Consider the following 24,688-nt stretch of genomic DNA (forward strand, 5'->3'; position numbering starts at 1 on the left):
TTGAAAGAACTATGAATTCGTTCGAAGAAAGGATAGCCTATCTGTGGAAGAAATACAAAAATATTTTCAAAGTATATTTCTCGTTCATAAGCATCGATACTTCTTCGAACAAATCATCATATATATTTCAATGCTACGTTTAATTTTACATGTGTATTACATTCGAAACAAAATTCTGTTATTTCCATTTTACATATTTTTATTCGATCTTTTTTTTTGTGTATAAAAATTGCCAGTACATAGTTCAAAACGTGAATGTTGTGTATGAAAAATTCACATCTTCGATGTATACTTTAACACTAAAACTACGGTAATCAGTCGACTAACCGTTTTCAAACTTTTGCATATAATTATTACATGCAATTATTTTCTGCGTTAGTCAATTTATCTCCACGTAAAATATTTTTGAATTTAATCAGTTGGCTACGGCGACCTCTTTTCGGAGCGGACATCTATGTGTGTCGTGAGAATCGAGCTACGACAGGTATAGTCGTCAAACACAGACTAATATTGGATCGCAAAGACGACTATATATTAGGGGGACCAGAAAGCAATTATCGATCAGGTATTGAAAATTTGTACATTAGATGGCAAAAGATTGTTGATAACGAGGACGATTATATAATTGATTAAAAATGAAAACATATATTAAATTTGTTTGTTTGAATTTAATGTTAATGAAGCGACATTACTTTCTGGCCCTCCTAATATTATGTCGTCCCAAAAATTCATGCCACTTCTGCTATTCAAATTAATATGTGAAGCATACTCTTACATAACCAACGATAACGAAATTTTGCGCACGACGAGTACACTCGTCAATCACAGCTAACTGGTTAATTGAAAAAAGTGTCTATAAAACCAGTCGTCTGTCCCGTCACAGTTTACTGTTGAACAACATGTTAACGCTCGGTCGTCCTTCATCTTTTAAACGACACGAAATCCACCAGAACGACGACATAAACTCTCCCCCGTTTTACCTGAAACACATAATACTTGAATTTCATTCCAATCCCTAAACTAGAATGCCCACGATCCGCGACGCGCGTTGCAAGCATCCGACAGACGCCGAGGATTCCCAGCGAGGTCTGTCGCGGCTATCGCGATACGAAGGAAATTCCATCCGCGTCGCGGCGCGTAGCTCTCGCGAAACCGTGTAAGACGAAACCAGCGACCACGTCGGGGAAATCAGAGCTAGAGGATGATGGTCGTAGCGCCTTTAATTCCCCGATTATCCGGCATTGGTCCCCGTTAGAGACGGTATTACCTATGCAGCCGTGCTCGTTGCCTCCGTCTCGTTCCATTTCACCCACCGTGACAGCCCTCCCCCACGGTCGTTCTCGTTCGCCACGCTAATGGACGAACGACGCGCGCTTTTGTTTCGCTGGTGTGTTCCGCGGCCGTGCCGGGGACAAATAGAACGAAGAAAGCAGGCTTATCTGGTATCGCCAACGAGGGAGGCACCGCGTCGCTCTCCGACATCTCGAGGCGGAAGAGTCTCGTCCTCTGAATCCAACGGGGCAGAGATAAACCGCGCGTAAACGTTGGAAGAAAATTTCTTAAGAGGCCACCGAGATAGCGTTCATCGGCTCTCCTCCCGCCTCTGAAGAAGGCGCGGGAGAGGAGGTAAGTTTACGAGGTGGCCTCTCGCGTAGCCGGGTAACTAGCCGTGCAATTATCCGTGACAATAGCCGCGCGTCGCGGCAAACCGTGGCATTGCAGCCAGTCTCCTGCGCCGTCACCGCCGTCGACCTCTCCCTGTTCCTTTTTCTCTATCCGTAAACCGGTAATGGAACGGTCACGCCGCCCGCAACCGTTCGCCTCTATCTTGCCGATTCCAGATTGAATTGCTTTTCTGGTTACCATTTGCCTCCTGCTTTCTCCGCCTGGACCCTTCCCGCTACCTCGTCCCGACCATATTCCGCTCGGATCAACCGGAACCGTCCGACGCGTCTTTCTATCTATTCCGTTCCGCTCGTTTGCCATACGGGCAGCCTCCGAAACCCTGACCGCGAATAGGCCACGACGGGGATTCGTTTACCGTTGGTCAGCGATGCTGGGTCAACTTTGACCCTTGTCATCTCGCGGAGGCAACATTTTGGGAAATTGGAGGATGGTCGGGAGTGATAGCCTATCACTAATAGGGGCGTGGTTGGTTCTCGAGACTGGCGTTAGGAATACTGTTAGTATTGTTGCTTCGCGAAGTACTCGTTATTTAAAATAGGATAATTAAACAAACAACAACTCAAAGCTTTTATTAATAGTACGTCCGAACTGTACAAAGTCTCTCGCTATTCTGATCATTCAAAAATAGTCCTCGCTTTTGCCCGTTCAAAGAGACAGCTTCACATCGTTGCGGAACACCTTCACGTTACCGCAACGATGCGTCTTCGTGCCTCCGCAGCAGTATTATTATTGCTTTACTTCTAAATCAAAGGGTCAGCCTGTGCCATCGCGATACTTGAAATCAATTACAGCTCCCCACGGGTCAACAGCGACCCAGCTTCATCTTAGCCTTCTCAATATACCCTTCGACGAATGATTAAGGAGGCTCCGCGATGCGATCGACGCGGAGGCCACCGTCCTCGTCCTAACGATACGAAATGCATATTAATGCCACCGCACGCCTCGGAGACACCGCCGGAAACAAGCTTTTACTCCCTCGGCCTTCTCCGACGACTCTTTTTTTCGAACTTTTTCCCCCCGAGGATTCCTTCGTCGGGTTCCTTTTTCTCTTCCGCCGTCTGAGCCCCTTCCACCCCCAAACGCGGGTCTCCCATCCCTAATTTCGAGAAACTTCCGGCCCGAGCATCGCAGCTCCGTCGTTTTCTCGGAGGTGAACATGTTTTAGCCCCTGGACATCGTTAGGGTTAAACGAGGAACCCATAGCGGGTTTTGGAGCTCGCGAAAAGTTCGACGGATGCGCCGCGGATGACGGCGAGAAACTGTTAGGGGGTTGGACACCAAGTCGGCCAGGACATGCTGCTCCAAAATGAGTCGTTATGTGAGGAATGGAAAAATCTGAACTCTCATGGGGTTAAAATTAGGAGGACGAGTGAGAATTGAAATTTTTATAGTATTAATGTACCCATGACTAATGTTGTATTTCTAATTTAAAAAATGACAAATCGCGAAATGTTTTGTTAACGGGACCAACTGGGGGACATACAAGATGCAAGAGGTTTCATTCCGATTGGTCAAACCGTTTCAGCGTAATCGGTAATAATATCTTTAAAAAAGAAAATATACATGTCGAATTGAGTAACGTCTTCCTTTTTGAAGTCGGCTAAAAACAGTGTAACCTATGGACAAGAGTTTAATTTAATACAGCATAACCTTCGTCTTAGATAAATATATTGATATTCAGCATGCTTATTGTATAATTTAAAGAAGCATTAAGCAAACCCTACGATAACACGAAGTTCCATACACACACTACTGTTCGCGTGCGAGAAGATTGAATCTGCGAAACTACCCTATTGTAGGGTAGTATTGTAGTAGGGTATTGTCGCATTGTCTCGACCAAGGAATGGTTAATTCCTCGTGCAAAACAAATTCCAATTATAAAAGCATACGTAACACTTTGTGGCACTGAAAATTCGCGGATCGGGCTACCCTCCTTTGAGGTTGTCGCAGCTCAACACTCGAGCGAGTGGCGTGTGCGGGAAAAACGTGGCGGAGATAAACGTGGGATGACCTCGACGTTTTCAGAGCGGACTGCGACGCGCGTTAGCTTAACAGAGGCTAAGGGAGGCCGTACGGTAAACACAGAAGACCCGCAGAAGACGCTGAAAGAAAATATAGCGTACGAGGTACGGCGCGGGGGATGGGGGACGACGGTCGATGCGAGGCTGGAAAGTAACTCGGGCGTTTTTTTACCTCTTATTCGCGACTTCGTTTGCGTTGCCGCGATTAGAATTAACCTTTCACGTTTATTTTTCGCCACCGCGAAAGGGGAGGAACTTTTTTCCTGGACGATAGGACGCCAAGGCGCGAGAAAGCTAGGATGGCCCGAAAAAAACGGAAAATTTTCTGGTATTAAGATTCAAGGTATTTAAAGGAACGTTAGTGCATGTGTCACAATTTTTGCATTTAAAGATATCAACAAAGTTTACGTGAGCATTCCGCGATTACCACTTTACCTCAGAGCTGGGTTGTCTGATCACCGCAAAATGCTCACGTAAAAAACGTCTTCGCCGCCAATTCTTATAATTTAGTTAATTTGAGATGACCCTTGAATCTATTACCAAAACATTTTCTGTTTGTCCAAAACAATTCTCAAATATGCACCTCTTTCGGACCGTTTTAGGCTTCCTTCTTTTAAGGAAGCGGAGCGATACGACGCGCGACGTAACGCGCGAACACGCTATCGACCGCTTCCCAATCGTTTAAATCCAGTTAGCGCCTGTCTTTGTAACACTCCCGAACTCTTTCGAGCTCACCGAATTGCAGCCTGGAAAACGAGGTCGCAACCTAAGTGGCGACGAAGCGTCTATCGGGCTTTTCGCAACGAGTCGAGCAACTAAACTCGAATCGAAATCTCTCGTGGGAAGTTTCCCGGGATACAAAATAATGTTCAACTTGGCGGGATTGTGGCTCGAGTGACTCTAATTGGGTAACTAGTTTTTTGCTCAGTTGAAAGGGGAAAATACACCCTCGAAGAAACGAGGAATTTCTATATTAGGAGAGACTGGGGTCAATAGGAACGTTTTTGATGAAATAACTCACTGTGACGTCATTTTAGGTCCTATCTAATTGGTTCATTGGTTTTATTGGTTATCTGATTTTAAACGATCATTATTGATTTGACTTTATAAATACTATTACAATAGATAGAAATTTTTTAGAAGAATCTCAACAAATGTGTCAAGTGACTCCTGTGTCTGGGTTAATAGAAACAATGCCTGGAATTACTTGAAACATGTATGAATACAAAAATATATATAGCTAGTATAAATAACTAGTTTTATTATTTAATATTACAAATTTGGTATTTGTCAATTGGAAGTTATAATATTAATAATGACTAACCGGACGCTATCGCAAGGAATAAATAAAAAGTCTATAGATACACCGAACCTAACCAATAGACCGTTGAAATTCGACCACCGACGAATTTTATGTAATTAAATAATATGAAGTTCGTTTACTGAAATAAGTGACCCATGATATTATGAATTGAAGATGTACCATTGCAAATGGCACTAGGAAATTAGATGGAGATTAAAATTGACAGAATTCTCTTATAGTAAAAGTATTTATAGTCGTGAATATTGACATTTGTAAACATCTATTTGCAATCTGGATTCCGAAGATAAACACGTTATATTATATACTAGCTGCATCCCGTGGTTTCACCCGCGCGGAATACCAGCATTGCAACCCCTTTTTACCTCCTTAGGGGTTGAATTTCGAAACATCCTTTCTTATTCTTTGTATACATGATAAAGGAAACCTCTGTGCAAAATTTCAGCTTTCTAGGTTCAAGGATTTATTCTGGACGTTGATTGTAATCAATCAGGACTTCATTCTTATATAAAATATATAGAAGGTGTATTAAAATACTTCCACGGAAGTGTATTAACCTTTCTAGGCGTGAATCACGTCATATCATGACATATTAACATATTCTTAACTCATTTTTATTGTTAGTTTCATTCTTGTCAGCCGTTTAAGGAAACTGTCTTTCATATTTCCCCTTGTCAAACTAATTTTATCTCCATCGTGAATGCCCTTTCTTAAAACGTACCATCTTCCAACAGATCTAATTAATAATTTGGTAATAACCACCTCTCGCATTACTCACGTTTTTGTTACAAATCAATACCGAGCCCGGATCTGTTACTATTAATTTTCATAAAATTATTAAACCGCATTACACATTCATCCACCATGTTGTACGTGTCGATTCAGTTGAACGTATCATACACGTACGGTTATTTATAAACTAAACGGTGCATTTAATTCCGATCCTTTCGAACTGATTATTATCCATTCGAGGCCGCGCTTTGCGCTGATGTTTTCATTATTTTTGTAAACATCGCCGGAACGTTGATTGTATGAAAAATATCGCGAAATCGTATTCATATGATTCGTATTTCGTTTTCCACGTTTTTGATGAAGGCGAGGGTTATCAATTATTCGTTACGTGGGCCCCCCCCCCCCCCCCCCGAGAACACAAAGCGTAACTCCGTGCATAATATCGGCCCTGTCTTATTGTTTCGCCACGAATACATCACTGGTACCGAGAAATACGTGACCCATTTGTTTAACAATAACTTGTAGTTCGTGATGGAAACAAAGTTCCATGCAAATCGCGGCTGCGGTGTCGATGGAGGATTTTTCGATGAGTTTCATATCGAAATTGCTGTATGAAATTTTGTTTGCCGGGCCTTGGGGAAGAAAATTACCGATTCATGGTAGATCGAAGCTAGGGAAATGTTTATGCTCTCGGTTGTGGGTTGGAAGGACGTGGCAAAAATGCTTCAAAAGGATAGCGTGGTTGGGAGAGTTGAAATGAGATGTGGTTCCCGAGGAGTCACATCGAAAGGAATTTATTAATTTTATTTAAATATTATACACTTATTAGACTCACAAATTTGAGTAACAGTCCGCCACTGATGCAAAAAGGAAACGTGGCTAGAACGGTTTAAAGAAAATGTCGTTATTGAGGGAGCTGAAATAAGATCAGTCAAGAAAGAGTCTTCTTCAAATAATGCACGTGGAAACGTACCTGTTAACATTACTCAAATAAAATACATATTATTAAATCCACCTGTTTCCAAAAAGAGAATGTCTAATATTTGCTTCTACTCTACCTATACGCAAAGTTTCACAAAAATCAGTGATGGTGGTGTGGTGCTCCTCTCGAGATTTGAATTTACTTTTTCTCAAGAAATCATCCCCATCCAGCGCTATTACCACCCTATACATTTCCTCGTCGACGTGGCCAGCGAGGCACGAAATCCGAAAGGTTAACACCGCGAAGAACCTCTCTCACGGTCGATCAGGGGGGGGGGGGGGGATTGTTGCGGAAGGAGTCGATTAAGGAGGACCTCTGTCTCCGAAAGTAGAGAACACATCTTCGACTTGTACTTGTCGAGAGGCAAGAAACGGGGGAGTAAGACAAAAACCGTCCGGATAAGTTTGTTCTCCCGGAGAGAAGTTTACCTTTCGTTAGGTAGGAGTGCTCGCCACGGTTTCAGGAGACACCGGAGTATCTAGTTACTCGGCTCGCTCGAGTGACCCTCGTTTTCCCTGGGAACGACTCACTTCTTCGGGACGATTAACGCGTCGTTCTTCATCGATGTCCAACGACTTCGCGTTTCCACCTCTTTGGGCGTCCTTAAACTTGACTCGAGTCGCTGGAGAAAGTTCTCCACGTATTCCAGGGAGAAAGATAGATATCCCGCGAGGATCTCCGAAAGGAGACCTCTCGCGGCCTCAAGAGTTATAGTCATGCTTGATATCGCAGCTATAGTACGGGTCTAGCGATCCCGAGGTGCCCGAGCTATAGAGGATGGTAGTAGGGTTACTACTACCCTAATTGGAAACACCAGCGAATAAAGAGCAAAGCAATGCAAAGTTTAATGAATACCTAAATGTTAGACGCGTTAGACAAACTTTGTGGGCTAAGCACCCAATAAATAACGAAACTAAACTAAGTAAATAGACCTCTCGTGTCTAGACTACTCACCAGCCACTTGACATTGCCTTTGTGACATCGACTCTGTGCATAGAAAAATGCCAAGCAAACAGAAGCGCTATCGGACTTACAAGTGCGAGGCCCTGACCGTCTTACGTATACGTTACGCAACCCCTATCTGTCGTAGCTACGCTCTTCCACTACGTTTCTTTTCAACTCCCCATAATTTTGTAATAAGATGTTTACCGCCAGTTCGAGTGGACAAGTAGATATCTACGCAAGCAATGTGCGAGAGACTGAAGCTCGATGAAACTAGTTCTTGAACAGCTCGAGGATACATACCTTCCCACCCACCTCCGGCTCGGACCCCTTGTTCCCGTTTATCGAGCCATTCGCGATCGCTCGAACCGACCGCGACTTTTCCTTGTCGCATGATCGCGTCGGAACTTTGGCGACGCAGTCGTTAAGACTTCTTTGCCCCGTTGTCGTCAACTTTCTCGATCAGACGTCAGGGGGATGCGAACGACCGTTCGCCACCCCACGCATCCGGTGTCCCTCGAGGTAAGTCGAAAGGGCGAGGCGCGTCTCGAAAACTGTGCGGAAGAGAGAAACGGGCATTCGAGCGTCGGTCTCTCAATAAGGCGGAGGATATCGTTCCCCTACGTCTTCCACGAGGACTCGACGAGGAAAAGAAGCGACGAGGAGTGCGAGGAGTGCGAGGATCGCTCGCCTCCGCGAATCTTCCTCACGGAGGCCTCCGGAGGATGCGGGAGGGGAACGAGAACCGAGAACGTAGGAAAGTGTTTATCCTTGAGATTGGACGTTCCGGGAGCTATCCTCGTAATCCCCTGGTGGCAATCTCGTAATCCTGGCGTATAACTTGCCCCGCTACTCTCGATCCCTGGGTCCAGCGATCCGCTGAGACGCATCCTGGGATATTTTATCCTATTTTATCCGGGATACGCCGCGATTGTGACCGAGTCAATATTTTTCACTCGTTTTTCGCAGGGACGCGTGTGTATGTTTCCGGAGACAAACGTGGCGATGTTTGGTATAATAGTCAGGAATTATTGGGGGCGAGGGAGACGTCGATGGAAATGTGTGGATTCCCCTAATGTTGGTACACAAAGTGGTAATAGATTCCTCGTGAAAAAGGAAATCGACAATTTCTTTACCATTTTTCGAGTTGAAGCTTCGTTACTGAGATACAGTCAATTAAAGTGGACATATTAGACACTTGGCGCGCGCTGTTGGAGGCCCAATCAGCTGTTCGCGGAACAAAACACCTGTAAATTCCAATATCTCATATCTCGACAACGAAGCTTCTGACTGTAAAATGGAAAAGGACTTTTCGAACCGTATTATCTTGAAGAATTAATCCCGAGAAAATCTCTCATTTTCTATATCCTTCGTTTTCTTTTTGGGAATCTATTACAAAGACAAAGCGCGTTGAATAATCCGTGAGTCCAACATCATAAAACAGCGTGCTCCCACGATCATTATCGCCATGATGAAAGACTCACCCTCGTAGTCACCGACGTAGACTAGATTGTCAACAGGGCTATGGATAAAAATGATTGTTACCCCGAATCGGGGTAACAGACGAGGCTTCGTCTTCGCCCTCGACGTATACACCGAGCCCTCCTTCCTCGCTTCCTCGACCTCCAGGTCGGTCGGGAAAAGCCTGGATAAACTTCTTCGCTGGGTGGATGTGCTCGAGCGTAACGATCCCCCGCGTTCGGCTCGCTCGCTCGCCATCATCCTCTCGTCCGCCATTCTTTCCCCGCTTCTTTTCCCGCGAACACCCCCGGAGAAAGCTCGTCGGAAAGTTTTACCCGCGGACGGGAGAGTAACGCGAGCCCGCGGCGAAATTTACGCGATCCACCGCTCGCGGAGCGTTCTTTATAAGAACGAGGAGATGCTGTGATGATATCGCGCCCAGAGAAGACCCCGGACGTCGGAGGATGGGCTGGAAAAGTTCGGACGAGGAGAGGGTTGCGTTAGACGGGTTTACCGCGAAGCAGAGCGGTAGTATAACTGGCCTACTAAGTTGCGTCGTTACCCGACCATAAACACCCGGATTGCGTAACGACGCGAACGCTACCTTCCATAAATAAGAAGCCGAGCTGCGAGAGTACGCGAGCCGTTGCTTACGAGCCGTCGAACTTTTCTCCGGCTTAACGCTTCGTCTTGCCCCGGGATAGCTCCGAACATCGCGTTTTGCACGCTGGACACGACGAAACTCGATTGTTGGGGCGCCTGGTAGCGTTGGAAGCTGACTATTGTCGTGTACAGGATGCCTCGAGGCTCTGGAGTTGTGGGGGAGGAGGTAGCGTCTACGCGCGAGAAGAGTACTGCAACGCTTGCCACCTGGATAGCGAGTACCTGGAGTACAGTATATCACAGACTGTATTGAAGAGAGGAGGCCTTGCACTGTTATTACTGACAGCTGTGTACGAGTAACAAGATTCTGCGCTTATCAATAGATATCAGGGGACGTGGCTAGTAGCACTCTTCTCGCTGGTAGACGATACCGCCCACGGATCGACAGTTGCTACGTTCATACGAGTATTAATAAGGAACGACCATTGCAATTTTTCCTGTGTCGATGTTTTACGTCTTCGTTTAAAACAGGCCTGAACTCAATGCGTATGGTAATTACTGGAGGTCTAACAGACTTCCTTTCTACTGAATTTAATTAGTAACGATAAATTTCCCTCGGACGATTATCCAACTCAAACACAATAAATGAACCTCGATTCCGCCACCGGTAGAATTTGTAAAGTGTACGATATTGCCACGTTCGTCGCGCGATACGCGTCGGATAATGCCGTTTTTCCAGTAGTATTTCAACCGAGTCGCGTGACAAATTCCCAAGTTAAGAGCACTTTCGATGATTAATCGTGTATTTACCCAACTCCGTAGCGATGGTATCTCAAAACCCGCGCGTTCGCGTCGCTTTAGAAACTCACGCGCGATATTACAAGTTGATCGACGCGCGTCAGAGTCGAAGTTTCCTCGTGAAAGTTTCCCTCGTCTCCCGAGGAAGTGCATCTTCATTCCATCTCACTGTTACCCCGAAGACATATTGTCAAAGCGTTTTAACCCAAGGGTTCTCACTCCGCGCCGTTGCTCCGTCTCGTGGGCACGAATCTTGCGAGGCCATCCCGTTTCTCTCGGGCTTCTCGGAAGCTGGAAACCGTGTGCAGCCCTCCGTGAGTCCACACAATGGCCGCCTTGTGCGTCGGTTCCCGGAATCCTCATTCAAAAGAGCTTCCTTGCGCGGACACGAAAATTCTTCTCCCGAGACCGCGTTCGAGGAAAGATTGTAGTGCCGAGCGATGGGAAAAGCTCCCAGCCCGGATTGTCGACGACGATCTCGTCGATTCCATGGGAAATGCCCGCTATACCTTGGCTCGAGTGACGTGGGAGGTCTGTGGCACATTTCGTGAAAGAAATACATAGGTCACGTCGGACTTTCGACGAGGACTCCCGCTCCGTAGGCCGCGATCGGCGAACTAGGAACGGAGTTTTTAACTGCAATTACGACTGTGCCATTACCTTCGCTCTAGATTTTTCAACTCCTATAAATCGGAGCACTCGGAGCTCGGGAAGATTGAATTTCTCCTTGAACGGTGAATGTGCAGCCTGGCACGATATTTGGATGAAATATGTGTCCGAATGTGATATGGCCTCGTGTCCGTTGATAGGGGTTGGGGTTTACGTATTTCGAATTTAAAGGGATGATATTGCAGTTTAATAATATTTGTTGGCATTTTTTATACGCATTCAACAAATGGGAGTATCAAAATAGTAGTGTATATTATTGGATTCTAACACAATTATTTCTCACTTTTCAATTAAATTCCGGGACAAATATATTGTCACTTTCGTAACCACCTACTTGAAAATTGGTATTAACGGAATTTGTATTCATGGAATAAAATGCTCGTATTTCAATTACGCGGACCAGAATAATTATCCTTCAAAAAGACTTCATAGACCTCTATCAATTTTGACTCCATATAATTTTACTTTCCCCCATCTGTCAAAAAATGCCATCATTTTAATCTGCAAGCGCTCCAGTAATTTAAAAGCAAAAGGAAATCGATCACCTATCGTACTGAACAATATTCGAACATAATTAATTGGATGTAACGTGAACCCAAAAAGAACCTGCACAATCGAGCTGCCGGAGCGAATTATGAACGCTCCGATAGACTGCGGGTATTCGGTCCGTGCATCTTCTGGTTTCGCGTATCCAGTATTGCACGGTATCCTCCATCGAGGCAGCGCATATAACGCAGTTTAATATAACGATCGAAGGGAGGTTTCAAAAGACGGCTCGATCCGAATATCGTTCGCTGCGTCTTCTGTAACTGTTCCGTTTAAATAGAAGCGGCGCGCAAATGGGTCAGCGTTTTCAAAGTCGAGCAACGGAGCGTCGGTATAGAAGGAGGTGCGACGGTGCGCCGGCGAAAGTAATGCGCATCGATTACGCTGGTTAAAATCCGACACGAGGAGGAATCCACTCAGGGGGGGATCGAGTCGTCGCGTCGTCTTTTAATTCGCTTTGAATTCGATTATGGAAATGTTCCTATCGAATACGAAACACCTTTCTGCGTTCGTTTCGCAGGAGTCGTTTTGGGGACCGTTCCTTTTAGGCGTTTTATTAGGTGCAAAGATGATTTTGATATTTTGTAATTATCTGGAAGGTATTCTTCTTTCGCGTGGTGTCACTTGAAATCGATGACTCTTTTCAAACTTTCCAATTTAAATGGAATGGTTTGTTGTTCTTCCAAAATAAAATATAGAAATCGTAAGAAGGTCAAGGCATACCTTCCCCTCTGTTAATATTTAGGAGCTCCAAAACATTAACAAAGGTAGGAGGTACCTGTTGAGTCACAATTCATTTTGAACTCAGAACTTTGATCTACGCTCTAAAAATTAAACACTCCTAATCAATTCTACATCGTCTCAAACTTTCCAAAAATCATTTTTAAAGTTACGTCATCGTCACAGCAAATGGGAGGGGGGAGGGCGGGTGCGTTGCGTTTCTGGTCAATTATTCGAATAAAATTTCGCCCATCTCTGGCCTGGAGAGCTGAATTCTCTCGGTTGGAAGGCCTCGGGAGAGGAGAGAGAGAAAAAGGTGGGAGTGAGAGGGAGAATGAGCCGCGCGAGGACAGGAAGGAGGCGGGGATCCCGAGGTAGAGAAGGTAACGGCGCGGTAGGAGCGGCAACCGGCTCGACTGGAATCCAATGGCGCGAGGCCAAGAATTTTCAGTTTTCATCAGGAATTTTCCGTCTCGACGGTGGCAGGCTTCGCCGTTGTGCGCTCGCAAAAACAACCGGGGAACCCCCGGCCGCGGACCAAGCCCCTGAGAACGAACAACAAACGACGAACGAACAAAAACGAGAGACCTCGGAGTAGCCGTGGAAAAATGGCATCGAAGTTGTCCCGAGGAGAGCCACGGGGGAAGAACTCGACACCGAGCGGTATTCCTCGCGAGAAAACCTACGAAAAAATTCCGTTGCGGTTTTCGTCACGATTATTACGATTTTTCACGTTACTAGGAAAATGTTTGTCGTGTACGTCAACACTGTGTATGTACACAAAGTGGTTACCTGGTGGTAGAAATATGTTAACGCATTGCCAAGCGATATTTTAGGTACTAACAGCTGTTACCTAGGAGCTAATTGAGCTTGCCCGTACGTACAGCTTCTATTGTGTGAACTTTTAGTGTTCCTCAAACTTTCTTCGAGTTCAGCTCCTACGATTCTCTACTTTCGTTTAATGAAAACTCGTTCATGAAGTATTTTATTGAGAGTGAGTGAGCAAATGCAAACAGCAGCGAGTTGTACCGGTAACCGGTGCCATCGGATCTGAGCTTCTAGATTCGATTGTTTTATTTGATCAGGTAGCACCATAGAGATTCTATGAGTAAAAGTGCGCCGCTGAATTCGATTAATGCCCTAAGCGTATACAGGATACATCTAGCTCTGTGTATCGTATGCAAGAGCGAGTAATTTGCCTTCGGCTAACGGAGCCACGGGGCTGCTTTTCGAACCTCGAAGTTACTACACAAACATGAACAATTGAGATAGAACGAACAAGAGCTAAATCGAATAAAATGGAAACGCGAGGAGACCACTCTGGTAATTTCTGATTGAAAAATAAAAGGCTGCTACGTTCTTTAAAATTGGTCAACGCTATAATCAAGAATAATCGTTGTACCGATTCCTAGAATAGCTTCGTTCCGCCTTTGATTCGAGTCCGTTCAAATCTCCGCGTATCGATTCTATTATTGGCGAACAAGTGTATACAATCCAGTGAACAATTGTTGGCAACACCTGGACCAGCGGTATTAACCTTTCTCAATGGATGCACGCTCCGATGTAATGAAGCCAGCTAATACCCTGTGATAACAACAATTACGAACCGATTGTAACAAAACAGTGCAGCTCGTAGAATTGTATCCGACGTTGTCTTCCTCTGTAAAATTCTCGATAGCCTGATTGTTTGTCCTCTCGTCTTGAACCAACCACGTCTAAATGTACCCTCGAGAACAATAAGCAAATTCCCTTTGTTCGAAGAGAAACTATGCGGCCCGAAGTGCATATCGATCCCCTTTATAAGAAGGTAACCCGACTAGGCTGAAACCTGAGAAATAATGAGATTGTTTAGATTTTACCGAAATTCTACGCGAGTCGATTCAATTTCGGAAAACAATAAAAATTGTAAAATATGAGAAAAATGGTTAGAAAATTGTATGAAGAATTTACCTATAGCTCTATGACATTATGCAGCTCGTTTCTAGTACTTTGTTTATTAGAATAGAGTAAACTGTGCAGGAATTAATTCGACAAAAGTATTGTTCCGCCTTTAAGTAGTGCTTGTTTTGTAGACGAAACATCCCATTTTATTAACTTCGAACCAAAGACATTCCATTACTCCATAGCTTTTATTCCAAGAATTCTGCGAAACAGAATTTGCAATGTAAAAATTATTCAACTACGAATAGAGTGGTGGTTGGCCGCGGCAGAAAGGGGTGGCTTTTCCATTGGAATTTTTAATTTTTCAGATAAACCCATGTATTATTTGCGGAAACGTTCGAAATTGCTTGAAACAAATTCTACAGAAAATTAAATCTTTCATTCGAAAGCGTTCGGATATATTTTGCGGTGCGCCGCGTATCGCGGGGACACGTTTCCATACGATAAATAAATAATAGACTTACCGGGAGTCGTGGCATTGAATCGATATTCAGTTATTGCCCGCTTGTCGCGCGAATTCCGTTCGTTTCCGCGTAAACAAACCGACGAAAAAGAAGATTCCCCGTGGTTCGCATCGACCTCGTTTGGATTCAACGTCCACGCTCCGTAGATCGTTGGATCGACGCGATGCACGCTCCGCGCCATTTAAATCGCTCCGCGGCCTCGAATTAACATTCGCGCGGGAAACCCGTAGCCTACGCCAATGAGCGAGAAGTGGGACCGGTGTGACGGGTTCGCAGATGCGAGGGCCCATGATCATGCCGCTATCCTCCACGCACCTCCACTCAGGGCCGTCTTAAGGGGAGAAACCACGTTAGAAAACCAAATATTAAGCGTTTTTCCTGAATTCTTTCTATCTTTAACTTTGAGAATATTTTAGGTATGTCTCAAAGTAGATTTGGTAATTTTTTGGATTGGCTTCACTCAGATATCATTAAGATATCAGCTATTTCCTATAGCAACTTTTCTTTAGAGTTTATTAGTAACAGCAGTGAATAGGAGTCTGCTACATAGGAATTCTGGACGTCGCAATTGTGTTTTTTACATTATTAACATATTTTCTAAAATCCTTCATAAATCCTTCATAAATCCTTCTCTGTAAAAAAAATATTCCAAGAAACATTTAATACTTGGATTTTTAATGTGGTTCGTCCCTTAACAATATCATTGTTTACACATATATTCTTCATTATATTTCATTATGGTGTATGACGTGTTACGCTGTATTGAACACAAACATCTGCAAAATTTCTTCGCGTAAAATTACTTTATAGTGGCCATTGCTCACATTCATTTTTGTATCTATTTGCACCACAGATGAGTCCAGCGTAGGCATAGATTAGCATGAGGCCCCTTAACATGCGGGGCCCACGGGCCCAGAATACTCATATACATTAAAACGAACCTGCTTCCACTTATGCGCGCGCTGCCAGCAGTCTGCGCTCCACGGGCTCAGCTCGGCTGTTCCTCGAGGAAATCACGGATAACGGTCGATCTCCAGGCAATACGTCTTGTGAAACAAAGCCTCCCTCCTCCGCGGTCGTGATGAATTCTGAGGGAAATTACAATGCCTGTAAATTAATATTAATGCAGCATAAACAGGCTCGCAGGAGGCTTTCAGCTGTTTCCAGACTCTCTTCGGCATATATTTTAATACCACGCAGGTTAATTATTAAGTAACAGTAAGACTGCAGGGATGGGTTGAGGAGAGTTCTTAGGGCTCAGGGGTTTGAGGCGATCAATGGAAGTCTTGTTGATGAAGAAAGGAATAGGAGAGAAATACCGATGAATATTTCTTGGCCTTTGGAGAGGATACTGTGGAATGATTCCTTTCAATACTGTTATTCAAACCAATGAACCTCCTTGAAGAGTGAGGAGTGCACCCTTAATTCCATGCCTGAGAATGAGAAATGAAAAGTCCAAATATTTTCGACTAAATGATAAATCAAAAGAATATTATTCTTGGTCGCCATATGTGCCACCATAAATTGTAAAACGTGCTAAAGGGAAATGATACATCGATACATATTTACAGTGGTATTATATTTGAGATCAAATAGTATATCGTAAATCAAGATAAAATTGTTTCTGGTCTGTGTACACGACATAAATTATTGTAAAACGTGCCAAAGGGAGGTGATATATCGACACACGCTTTCAGCGGCAATATTTTGTACAGCTAATTGTTTGATCCGCACCTTGGTTGAAATTATTGAGTAATATTGGTAATTATCGTTAACTCAGATTAATATTCTGGCTGAACACAGAATTCTCCGGCGACCTCGTGGAACCCTTTTCTTTACGTTTCGAGCACCCCTTTTCTGGACAAGGGCGGGAAGGGATGTGAAATAGAAGCCTCATTGTTTTCCTGATAGATCGAGTTTCGGTGGCGAGCATGATTACTACCAGAATTTTTTGTGGTTCTCCGAGTTCAGGAATGAACAGAACGATTGTGTTTACTCCTGCATGGTCATTCCCTTCGTTATGAGAAAGGGTGTCCTTTGTACCAGGAGCTGTGGATTAAAAACAAGTATATCACGTGATGACGTAAATGGGTTAAGCTAGACGATCGTTGCGAGCTAAAACAAAATATTAAACGTTGTAATAAATTCTAGAAATCTTCAGACGTCAGTGTCTCCCTTTAATTTGTTTACTGGTTTCCTATTTTCTTTACTATCATCTTCATGTTACTTTACATCAAATGTTGGGTGCTCGACAGACTTGCAAAATCTCGAAAGACTTGTCTCATAAAAATGGCAGAGACAGTGCGCTTCATGCCGCGTTACGTGAATCCAATCGTGAATCGCATTACCGCCGTTCCGTGAACACCAGTCGGAAGAATCAACTTCTTCTACGACCTTTTTCTAAAAACGGAGCCTTTCGACAATTCGTGCCTAAGTGGAGCATAAAGAAACGACGATTTGAACACAGCAGAAAAAAATTAAAATACTCTAATACTAATACAGAACAAGTACAAACACATTCGATTAAAAATTGCACCAATGAAAACGAAAAAGTCTGTATGTAAAATACAGATAAAAAAATTTCATATTTCGTGAACAGGTAATCCTTTGGTCTACAATCACGAGCGAGGGTCGTGGTATGGAATTTGGGCTATAAACAACAACCACGAGTCTGACTCGTGGTACTTTGTTCGGACTTCCTACCCTCCTGTTTATTATGGCCCGAGGAATCGGGAGATAGCGTGTAGGTAACCCCTTAAATTCCTTAATAATTTATTATCTGAAGAGTTTTCATTGGTCGTTGATTGTTGGAACAAAATTCCTCGTGGAAATGACTAAATGATGACTGGTGGTCGCGAATGCGTCAAGGACTCGCGACGCAACGCGGCAAATCCGCGGATTGCGTCATTAATCGGTCAACGCATCCGCGTTCCTTTTTTTTCCCGCGATTTGCGCATGCGATCGCACGCAGGGAACGCACGCGGAACGACGGAAGAGCCTGGACGGGGAAGTCCCGTGCAACAGGTGCCTGCGGCGAACTTCTCGGGTAGTTTCGCAGGATACTAGTGGAGTTTCGGGAGGGTAGGAAGCGGGAACGCGATTAAGACCTCGCCGATGCGTCGTGTTTTCCAATAGGAATCGATCGTTCGTCCAACATTCTTAGTCAGGGAACACGATTCCCTTCGCAATTGAATTACTTGAACGGTATCCACCCCCTATACATATATTTTATATTAGCAGACAATTTCGACGGGGAAATTAGCAATTCTAAGTGGCGTTAGTATAAACGGTTGTTAGCAAAATTCGTTGGTAATTTGTGTTCGAATATTTCATGTTTTTGATCAATGGGATCACAATCTTTCAGAAAACGATGTTTAATAAAATTTAATAATTTGAAAGTAGGGAACATGGCCTTTTTAGACTGCAAAACACATACATGTCATCTTGTGAAAAACCTAAATTATTTGACAAAATGTGATAGCACGTGAACTGAAAGTTACACGAGCCCGTAGAGGATTAACAATGCAAAATTCACAGCTAACAAACGAACCGAGTGTTCGACTTTGTCCCACTTCCTCTGTGTTCCATTATTTATTCCATTTCGTCCCTTTAATCGTTAAATACGATTTTTCAGCGAACGCTAATGTACCATGGAACGCTGGAAAATGGTGCATTAGAGTTTACGAGCAGATACTCGAAGGACAGAGGGTACAGGAGTCGCGTGGGTGCGCGTCCGAGGTCTCTCGCGCGTTCCGCCGTTTCTGGATGATAAATCGTCTCCGTGGGTGCCATGTATCCTCGTGTCATCGCGACCGAGTCTCGGCTACCGAGCTCGCAGACTTCTTTCCCCGGACCTGGTGTCCTTTCTTTTTTGCTTTTTTCCGTCGTTCGATCACGGCGTGTCTCCTAACAGATTTACGAGCGACGTTTTCGCTTTAACTTCCCCCACCCCCGCAACCATCCAATAATACCCTTAAAAAACGCCCATCGAATACCTATTGTGGAATATTTATGGAATGCAGATAGAGTTGCGTTTGGAATAAAATGCGCAGCAGGAATTAAAATGAGTAGTCGAAACGTTTAATATCGTTCAAATAAAACAGTCATCTAAAGTCATCCGATAGCCTGATTGTTTAGAAATAGGCACACCTAGCCATTATTTTAATTGAAATTACTTTAATTAAATTACAATGATATATACGTAAATCTTGATGGGCAGTATCTTAAGACCTCATTTTCTTTTCCCTGTTGAAGAATTAAATTTATTACTAATCTTCTGCTGCATACGGTTACTCGTGCCCTGTTTCACTCCTGTCACACGGTTATGTTAATTTCAATTCAGGGTTTAGATTTATTTCCTGCCCTTATCCAGCAGAAATTAAGAGATAAAGAATAACACAGAAACGGTTGCGTGCTCGGCGCCTTGGAAAAATTTCTACTGTGTACGATGAAGTTTAAGGCAATCAATTCTCTGGACGTTGAGCCAGTTTCCCTCCGTGGAAAAATCCGAATCCGTAGGGGTGAATTCGCGTAATTCATCGTAATCTGCCATGTCAAGGGACTTTTTACTCGTGGAGATTTACTTTTTAGACCGTGTGCGCGGAAACGAATGACGAAATTTATGTATTACCCCTCGAATGGAGCTTTTGTGAGGGAAGACACAAAAATTTATCGAACAAATAACTTACGGCCCCTGCACTACTCGCTAAACGCACTAGACGCAATTGCATTCTAAGAAATACCGATCCTGATTCGGTACCAACGTTCGCGCACAACAAAGCGCCATAGACGGGGCAACCTTTTATTCGTATAATAGATGTCGAATAAAAACAAAAACGCGCTGCGATTCGCTCTTTCGTTCCTTTGGATTGCTTTTCGAATAAACTTCCATTCGTTTCGCGTGATGTACAGTTTCGTTTTACAATTCTGATTGTTATTTATATTGTACGGGAAACGAATTAAGAAAATTTATCATTTTCTACACTAAAACGAACTGAATCCATGATGATAGTTTCTTGTCGCTAACTCGATTGTTTTTATTTGTTTCAGGTGAGTCATGAAGACTAACCTAGGCGAATTCACAGAAAGGAATCTCTAGTCGTAGGTATTTGTTATAATTACTCTTAGCCAACCAAGAAACATCAGACAACCCCGGTATACTTTTTTCAAAACATACAGCGGAACCTGTCTAACTGGTGATCTCGTGTCAGACATGGGACGTAGATATCCAAATCGAGCGTCTCTTAGACAGGACCCACTACATTCAAGGACAATTTAGAAAACTACAATCTTCTCAAATCGAATTTAAAATAACGATTGCAAGGAACAATCACTAACCAACACCGTCCTTAAATAAATAAGTTAGGAGTGTCTACAAGCGTTAAACGAGACCTGCTTCGAGGTTTCGATACGGCAACCAGTCCTTGAACGTATCAGAACGGTCGAGCAAGGGGTTAAAAATGCGGCCACGGTTAGAGATCGCCATTAGTCCGGTTTTTGGTTAAGCTGCTGCTATACTTAGAGCGTCGACTGGCTCGGGCACGGTTGCAGAAGCGGCAATACTTAAAGCAGTGTTCGCTCCTCGCGTCTTTCCTTATCGGGAGAGTCATTGCGCGATAGTTCTGGAAAACTACGGGGACAAGTTTCCCCGTTTGATTGCGTACTGTTTGGGTAGCGGCATTAAAGTTTCGTGTCGTGATTACCAGCATGCGCCGCCGGCAGGCACGGAGTTCATGATCGTCGGAGGCAAAGAGAATTATATTGGATTCTCTGTGCGCGGGACTCGCGGGGGCACCGAACTCGTGCATTCTGCGCCTAATACTTCGAACGTATACAAATTCCGCGTGATCCACGGCACTTTCGTCAAGCGATTCCCAGCCATCGACTTTGAAACCACAGTCACGTTTGTTTGCCGTTTCTTGGCGTTGGCCACACCGTTGACCGTTAACTGGATACTTACAGTTTTAGATGGGACTCCCAACCGTTAATAGGCCACCGAGGACAAAAGACTATGAACTTTGGTATTTGTGGTCCTAGTGGTTGGTTAGAGAGTTTATGTTGTTCTTAAACAACTAGCGAGAAGTACCATCGATGCTAGCTTATCCAAATAATGAAGTATTTAACTTTAGTATTTTTTAATAATAACTACAGCTAGTATTTTTGAAACCTGAATAGCCTATATTCTCAACTAGAAGCTGAGGAGCACCTAAGAAAAATCCAAATTGGCCGAATAATAGTGGAAGTTACAGTAAAATCACGAACGCACGGATTCTGTTTAATTTTTCACCCCTAATTGATTGCGATTTATCCCGACCGTTGGTGTTTATTCGCTAACTATGTACAAATGGCGTAAAAAAATAATAATAATAATAACGCGGACATGCAGTACGCTTTTGTTCGTGAGAAACAACGTAGCTCGTTATCCGTAAATTGAGCCGCGTCAATCTCACATGCACGCTGAGTAATAGTCATTCGCGTATAACTACCCGGCCATGTCGGCACAATTTCTACATAATAATCATCGTGTCGAGGGATTCTCGTCCCGTTTATCATAATACCAACAATTCGATCGATACGCTCGAATCGGCACATGCGTTCTCCCCCGTACGCGGAAGCGACCGGGATTTTTCACCATGTGCCAATTGCCATTCGTTATATCGTTCTTTCATCGTCGTAGGGCGGCGATCCTTGCCCACTCTGCCGCGACGCACCGCTTTCAAGTGAACTTGGTCACGTCGTGCTCGAATCGATAGGTGGGAAGATCTAGAGATTAGCTGAATTTTTATTTTTGGTTTCAAATACCCTTTTATTTTACCTTCTAATTTTTTTTCTTTTTTAGGAGGGAGGGAGATTTTTTCCTTAAGTCTCATTACTCCTTACCTTCTATTGCCATATCAGAGGATGTTGAATTTTTTCTCATATTCATATTCATTTCATTCTTCTTCGTTTCATATTTCCTCATTTTCTCAATTTCATACGAGTCTTATAGCAGTGAATCCTTTTCAAGAGGCGTCCGATTATACCCACCATTTCTCGAAACTACTCGCCCTGCCTCAAGTCTACATTCGGGCCAACGCCTCTTAAACAGGATTCTCTATACACTTGTTCAATTTACCTACTTATCCATAATACACACGCCGTTTCTAACCAGACAAAGTAGCACAAAGCATGCTATCTCCCCCTGATCGTTAAAAACCATCCCCTAAAGATCTATCTAGGGTGGCCACCAACAAAGAAGAGGGTCGGCGAAGTCCAAGCAATTAAGAGGTGTCAGAGCAATCCGAAAATCTCGAATCTCAGGGAGTCAAAGTCTGTTCCGCGCTCGACCAGCGATAACGGACTCTTCCGACCGACCCCGTTGCGATAAGGGGTCGCAGAGTGCCCGGCCGTTGCGTTTCTTTTCGTCGTATCGGTCTGCGTCCGCTTTTCACGCCTCGTTTATCTTTCCTCGATTGGTTTTTTCCGAACGACCCAGGCGCGCGCGTGTCGATCGTTTCTATCGGCTTCCGTCGTCGATGCCACGGCTCGGGTGTTCACGGTTAGGAGAGAGGAGCCCGTCGTCGCGTGAAACAATGTACATACTCTCGGAACGAGCAAGGAGCGTGGGATCGTTGGAGCGCGTATCACGTGTCCCCGGTGTGTTTGAACGCGCGACACGCACCGCCGAGAACAACGGCGCGTATTTGCGTCTATACGTACGCGTATCTACGCTCGCTGCGTAGGAGCCTACGTGGCTGCGTGCTTACAGGTCGCCTCGAGGCCTCCCTTTTGTGTCCTCTGAGCTCTTAGGGTTCTTTTTCCTTCTGGAGACCGGCCGAACGTGACCGAGCGACCCGAACCGTCAGAAAAAGAACTTCCAGTACGGTGGCGCTGTTTTGACGGACTGCTGGAATGCGATCAGCTAAGGATGTTTACGAGCGTGACGAATTTGTATTTCCTTTGACACCAGAGGTTCTTAAAACATTGTTCACAGGGTATTTCCAGTAAAAACTGTCCCCGTTACTCTTCGAGTTCAATCATAGTATATGTATATGTAGAAACTCAACGAAAAATGGAACCCTTCACAGTACACAATAATACGCAACAAGTTTTCCAGATACAGAGTAGAACATTTAAAACAAGCCTGCCGAACAATTCGCGCACCTTCAACAATAGCCAAAAAAAGCGTGGTACAAGAGTTGCGACGAAAGTGTTAACCGTAAAACCTGTTACATGTATTTTAAAGTAAGTTCAACGCGTACCTCTAATGGAAAAAACAGCGCGCTATCGCTAGGAACTTCGGAGAGTCGAATGTATTATACATTGCGTTCGATAACAGAGTTAAGATGGGGATGGGTTGTCAAATATTAGTTTGGAAAATTTGGCACGGGAAGGCGTCAATTTTTGCACGGAAAAGCGGCTTTTCTCGCGACTGGCGCGGAAGAGGTTTCTCTTGTCTTGGTTTTTGCCGCGGGTGGAGCACGCCGCGAGGTTGTATCGAGTACCGATCGAGAGTACGTCAATCAAAGAGAATTTTGACGGTGTTCGGGATCTGGAGGCCGTCCCGTGTCTCCCGGGCGTCGTGATGCGAACAGGGTTAAATTTAGCCTCCGATCGTCTCTTAGGAAACGTTGAACCCGAGACCTTTCCAGCCTCTCTTCTCTCCTCTCTTCCGCCATCGTTCTGGTTTGGTTCCCGTTTAGTTCTCCGACTGGCCGCTTGTTTCATCTCGTGGTCCTCCGTAGCAGGAACGTCATAGGTCTGAGGTGCCCTTCAGCAAATTATTTCAGAATTTTCACTGAAAATTGCTTCACTCAATAAGTTTGGACAAATATTTGTTTTCGTTATGGAGGCACATAAAATAACGAAATATTAAGGGTACTCCTAAATATCGTCATTCCTTGATACTGCACACAAGTTTATTTTATTTTATTTAACCCATATGCGTACTTATGTAGTTTATTTATCACGTAAAGAGAAGATATTGCTATGTGTCTTACATTTACAAAACTGCTTATTTTGCTCATTTGGAGCGTCATAAATGTACCTACCTTTAAAAATGACTCACTTCAATTGAGGACATACTAGGTTGTCCCATAAGTTCCCGGACACTTGATGCTTGGATTTTTCACATTAAAATTCTTTATGACATTTGATCCAAATCGGAATTGAACAATTGGCAGAAAAATGGATGAAAAGTATCAGAAGCGATGGCATTTATTTTGAAGAATAATTATTGTTTGATTATAATGTTATTATAAAATGATTTATTGGTAGCAAGTGTCCGGGAACTTATGGTACATCCTAGTACTACAAGAGAAACCACCCAGGGTGGAAGATTTTCTCTTCAGACCCTGGTAAAATATCTACAAAATTAAAATTGTACCTCAAGACCATTGGATACTACATAATTTACCTTTCCTCGTAGTATTTAATTTTCCAATCCCATCAAATTCACAAATCCTACCCAAATTAATTTCCATTATCGCCTCACCTTCGAATGTAATTATTTTAATTACTTAACGAAAACTCCTGTCGCCCATTTCGAGGCGTCCAGCGCGCTAAGAAAAGCTTTTTGTTTGCCACCCCCAGAGATCACAGCAGGGCTCGCGCCTGCCTCCCTCGAACACTCCACGTTGGTTTGCTCGCGTTACAAATATAGGCTGGCCAAAGCGATTCGCGCGTTTTCGCTCAAGCTGGCTCTCCGCTATTTCTCCGAATAACAGAATCACCGTGCTCCCAGCGATATCCGGCCCCTCGAGCTCCTGTTTTAACGAGGCGGCACATGTTCGCTCTTATCAGGCCTGGCCCGCGCTAGTTTTCT

The 24,688-nt window shown here is 44.1% G+C and overlaps 1 protein-coding gene and 1 long non-coding RNA gene across 3 annotated transcripts in view; one reads left to right on the forward strand and one right to left on the reverse strand.

Moving 5' to 3' along the window:
• Positions 1–24,688, forward strand: part of LOC128876081 (hemicentin-1) — an 87,065-nt gene that overhangs the window by 27,732 nt on the left and 34,645 nt on the right. The gene's annotated exons all lie outside the window — the stretch shown is intronic.
• LOC128876083 (uncharacterized) lies at positions 249–15,041 on the reverse strand. 2 transcript variants are annotated; one of them, XR_008456945.1, is made up of 4 exons: positions 14,887–15,041; positions 14,432–14,624; positions 14,089–14,309; positions 249–980 (listed from the first exon to the last, which is right to left on the reverse strand). It is a non-coding gene; the product is annotated as an uncharacterized LOC128876083 (long non-coding RNA). The 2 variants fall into 2 exon arrangements; XR_008456944.1 differs by lacking the exon at positions 249–980 and having other exon boundaries at positions 13,527–14,309.

Source organism: Hylaeus volcanicus, chromosome 5 (genome assembly GCF_026283585.1).
Source record: "Hylaeus volcanicus isolate JK05 chromosome 5, UHH_iyHylVolc1.0_haploid, whole genome shotgun sequence".
Classification (NCBI taxonomy): domain Eukaryota; kingdom Metazoa; phylum Arthropoda; class Insecta; order Hymenoptera; family Colletidae; genus Hylaeus; species Hylaeus volcanicus.